Genomic DNA, 5,471 nt, shown 5'->3' on the forward strand with positions numbered 1-5,471 from the left:
TATGAGCACCTGATTTTTAACAAAGAAGCCAAAACTATACAATGAAAAAAAGAAAGCATCTTCAACAAATGTTGCTGGCATAACTGGATGTCAACATGTAGACAAATGCAAATAGATCCATATCTATCTCCATGGAGAAAACTCAAGTCCAAATAGATCAAAGATTTCAACATAAATCCAGTTAAACTGAACCTGATAGAAGAGAAAGTGAGAAGTAGCCTTGAACAGATTGGCACAGGAGATCACTTCCTAAATATAACACCAGTAGCATAGACACTGAGAGTAGCAATTAACAAATGGGACCTCCGGAAACTGAGAAGCTTCTGTAAGGTAACGGATAAGGTCAATAAGATGAAACCATGGCCTACAGAATGGGAAAAGATCTTCACCAACCCCACATCTGACAGAGGGCTGACCTCCAAAATATATAAATAACTCAAGAAACTAGACATCAAAATGCCAAATAATGCAATTAAAAAATGGGCTACAGATCTAAACAGAGAATTCTCAACAGAAGAATCTCAAATGGCCAACAAACATTTAAGAAATTGCTCAACATCCTTAACCATCAGGGAAATGCAAATCAAAACAACTCTGAGATACCTGTCAGAATGGCTAAGATCAAAAACACTGATGACACCTTATGTTGGAAAGGATGTGGAGTAAGGAGAATACTTCTCCACTGCTGGTGGGAGTTCAATCTTGTACAGCCACTCTGGAAATCAGTATGGCGGTTTCTCAGAAAATTGGTAATCAACCACCCTCAAGACTCAGCAATATACCCAAAAGATGCTCAACCATACCACAGGGACACTTGCTCAACTATGTTCACAGCAGCATTATTCATAATAGCCAGAACCTAGAAACAACCTGGATGCCCCTCAACTGAATTATGGATAAAGAAAATGTGGTACATTTATAAAATGGAGTATTACTCAAAGGTTAAAAAAAAATGACATCTTGAAATTTGTAGGCAAATGGATGAAACTAGAAAAAATTATCCTGAGTGAGGTAGCCCAGACTCAGAAAGACAAACACAGTATGTACTCACTCATAAGTGGATATTAGATGCAAAGCAAATGATAATGAGGCTACAATACACAACCCCAGAAAAGTTAGTAAAAAGGAGGACCTTAAGAGGGACATGCATGGATCACCCCAGGAAGGGTAAACTGGGAGAGGGGAGAGGAGAGGGGAGAGGGGATGGAGCATGAGGGATTGAAATGGCTGAGTTGGGGAGGGGGACAGAAAGGGAGAGTAATGAAAGAGATGTCTTGATAGAGGAAGCCATTATGGGGTTAGGGGAAAACCTGGTGCTGGGGAAATCCTCAGGAACCCATAGGGTGTCTGAACTAGCCTTCCCCTGTAATCAGATTGGTGACTACCCTAATTGTCATCATAGATCCTACATTCAGTAACTGATGGAAGCAAATGCAGAGACCCACAAGCCAAGCACTGAGCAGAGCTCCTGAAGTTCAGTTGAGGAGAGAGAGGAGGGATTATAGATGCAAAGAGGGTCAAGGTTATGACAGGGATACCCACAGGGACAGCTGACCCGAGCTAGTGGGAGCTCACAGTCTCTGGACTGACAGCTGGGGAACCTGAATGGGATTCAATTAGGCCCTCTGAATGTGGGTGACAGTGGTGTGGCATGATCTGTTTGTGGGGCTCCTGGTAGTGGGATCAGCACTTATCCCAGGTGCATGAACTGGCTTTTTGGAACCCATTCCCTATGGTGGGATACCTTGATCAACCTTGATACAGTGGGGAGGAGCTTGGTCCTGTCCCAACTTGATATGTCAGCCAGGCAAGGTCTTACCCCTAATAAAGAGTGTATGGGAGGTGGGGAGGGGAGAGTGGGAGAAGGGGATGAAGGGGGAACTGTGGTTGGTATGCAAAATGAAAAAATTATATAAATAAAAAATCACACTGCTTTGAAAGTAAAGGAAAAAAAAATCTAGATCAGTGGTTCTCAACCTTCCTAATACTATGGCCCTTTAACACAGTTCTTCCTGTTGTGGGGATCACCAACCATAAAGTTATTTTTGTTGCTATTTCACAACTGTAATTTTGCTACTGTTATGAATCATAATGTAAATGTGTCTGAGTTTTCTGATGATCTTAGGAGACACCTTGTGGAAAGATTGTTTGACCCCTAAAGGGGTCAAGACCTACAGGCTGAGAACTATTTATCTAGATGTTATTAACAAAAGTACAATGAATTGAGTTATGGCAACATCAGTAATGTTTTTTAACTAGATTGTTATATTTTATTTCTCCTCAATTGTCATATTTCCATTGTATCAATCTCTGCTAAATCTGTGTTTATTTAACCCTTTCTCATAGAAACCTGGTGGTACAAATTGATGCTTCAATTGGACAATTTCCAAGATGATTTCTGACCTTCTCTTCAATCTGCTTTAGCATGTTGGCTGAAGAAAGAAGTCTTTGCACACTAGATTACTTGAAAACGTGTCTTAATGCACATAAAACCAGGTTTCGTTAGGACAAAGATTGTTCATCCCTATTTCTTATCCTCATGATTTACCTACTGAGCAATTTTGCCTGTGCACATTGTGAATTACTAATTTTCTATCTGGAGTATGGGGAAGTATCATATACATCTGATAATTGTTTAGTTCTCATATCCCCATACCCCTGTGGAACTCAATAGCATTTCTTTCTCTTATAAGCAAAGACAATGAAATTTAGAATGAGTTCAAACATAAATGAAACAGAGTAAATGAATGTGGGTGTTAGAGAAAAAGGAGTTATTGTAGTAATTGATAAAAAAAAATTTTCAAGGAAATACTGAGCAATTCCATCTGGATAGATGTTCTTCACGACAAAGCTAGAGAGTGAGCAGCCTGAATTCCTAGGTCTTTTTCTGTTTCACTGACTCATGTGTACCAGGCACATCCATTGATTTCATGTATTGTCAAAGAAAGGAGGAAGTTCTTCATGTCCTACCTCGATCATCAGTAAGAAAATTGAAGCTTGTTTAGGGATTTTTGTTTTTATTTTTATTTTGTACTCTTCTCTTCAGAATAATGGAATTTGCATATGGATGCTTCCAGCTGCCTTCTGCTGAGGGCTACAGTCAAAAATAGTTACCTTTTAACATCTGTACTAGAGATGGTAAAGTAGGAGTCTATAAGTTGTAAAAGAAAATTAAAATGTAACAATATAAAGCATTGATTATTTTCAGCTCATAAATGGAGAATAACACACACACACACACACACACACACACACACACACACACATACGACTTTCCTGAAGTTATATAAGTTAATGGAATGTTTAGAATCTTCCCTTTAATGCTTTACAATATATACTTCTTACATTCCATGTAGGTGTATATAATTAGAGGTAAGCCGCCAAAGTGCTATATTGTTTATTTATTTGGAAGATTTCAAACATATATTTATTCTCTTTTTATAAATTTTTGCCAATTATCATACCCACTTCCCATTCCCCACACACATCTTTTGGCAACTGAGATTATTTTTTAATTTGTATGAATTTATCATTGAAAAACAATTTTCAAGCAAATGTGTTTTCTGGTGTTTGGGTTATCACTACTACTTAATTATTTCTGTAGAACAAGATCTTTGTATGGAATGACTAAATGCAAACCAGTGTTATGGTTAAATATTATTCACTTTTACAATTGGCAAGCTTTTTTACTGATATGGATAAGCTTCTCACTACAAATAAATAGAAAATATGATTAAACATAATATTCAAACTCTTGTTTTTTTTCTATGTAACCAATGTAAAACAGATGCAATGCAAAGGAAATCAAATTTGTAACTAGATCTGTTGTATATAGAATAATTAAGAACTGTGTCTGAAAAATTTAATTAAAAAATTCCTACCTAGTACCTTGGATGACCAATGTAAGTTTAGCAATTGCCTTAAACCATGAATGGAGAAAATACCCCTCATAAAGTGGTAGATTATAGGTACATATAAATATAAGATCAAAATTCATTACACATGCTTTAGCTAGTTGTACAAAAAGCCTTATTTTTACTTAGACAGTGCTCATGATCTTTGGACTAGGAACTTGCCCAGCAAATATTTTTCTGATTATCTTATAGCAAGATAAGTTCTTATGACTCATACCTATAAACTTGCCTGATAACTTATTACATAACAAGATCAAGATCATCATTTATAGTAAAATGTTTGGAAGGCTTCTTAATGTACGTAAATCCATTGTCTCTTCCGCATTTCTCCCGCTTCATTTATTGAGGAAGAATGTCATCATTTGATGCCTAATAACAAAGTAAGGGAGAGTGTATATTAATGCCGGTAAAGTGGAAAAAAAAAATAAAGAAGTGAGTCTGATCCTTGAAGGACTTCAAGATGTAGAGCAACTATAGCATGTTCACTTCGAATCTAACTTGATCCAAGAAACCTCTGCTGTGTGCCTTGGGTCCTTATTAATAGCAGCAAAAATCATTTCCTGACTACTTTATATTGGCTATCAAAGTGGAGAAATTTACATATTTTTCTAACAACTTTGTCAAAAGAACATATATATATAATATATATATATACATGTATTATGTATTATTAATATATAATATACACACACACAGAGGAAAGCATCCATCATTTTGGAACAAATGAATTTCAAATACACACATGCACATGGAGATGAAAGTGACTTTAAAACTCTGACCTTCCATCCACCATGGAATAAAAGTCCAGTATAAGAGAGAACCAGTGAATAAAACAAACAGATATGGACCTGAGCACAGGAGTAATGAGACAATAATAAAACTATGTCAATCTATAAACAAGACATACACAGTATAGAAGGAGCTGTGATGGCAGAACAGAAGGGTATCGTGCAAACCAGAAGCTTTGGACACAAAAGAACTGTCACGGTGATCATTTCTTCCCTGAAACAAACACACAGACATAAACTGACACTGGTGTGGGGAAAGGCTTCAAATAGCAAATTAGCCAAAGCTAATTAGCTAAAGTAGGGAGGGCTAGGGTTACAGATCAGTTAGTAGAGTGCTGCCTCACATGTATAATGCCCTGTGTGGTTACACATACCTTCAACCTCAGCCTTATGGAGGTAGAGGCACAGAAGACCAATATTTAATGCTACACTAGGCTACATAGCAAGTTTCAGGTTTGTGGTCAGTCGGCCTTAAAAGAAAGAGAAAGAAATGAACAAAGAAAAGCCACAAGCTAGATAGAGGGAGGAAAATTTGGTATATAGCACTGTATAGATTATGTAGTGTATGCAGATTATAGAAAATATATATCATTATCTAGTATATGTAGTATAGTATATGTTTAGTGCTATATTTCAAATATATAATATATAGTGCTATATATTAAATATATATTATGCCCCATATTCACCCAGTTGTGTTTACTCTCAATGTGACCAGACCTAGAACCATCTATGAGACAAGCTTTTTAACATGCTTGTGTGGGGGTGG

The sequence above is a fragment of the Peromyscus eremicus genome, chromosome 14 (assembly GCF_949786415.1).
Source record: "Peromyscus eremicus chromosome 14, PerEre_H2_v1, whole genome shotgun sequence".
In the NCBI taxonomy this organism is placed as follows: Eukaryota; Metazoa; Chordata; class Mammalia; order Rodentia; family Cricetidae; genus Peromyscus; species Peromyscus eremicus.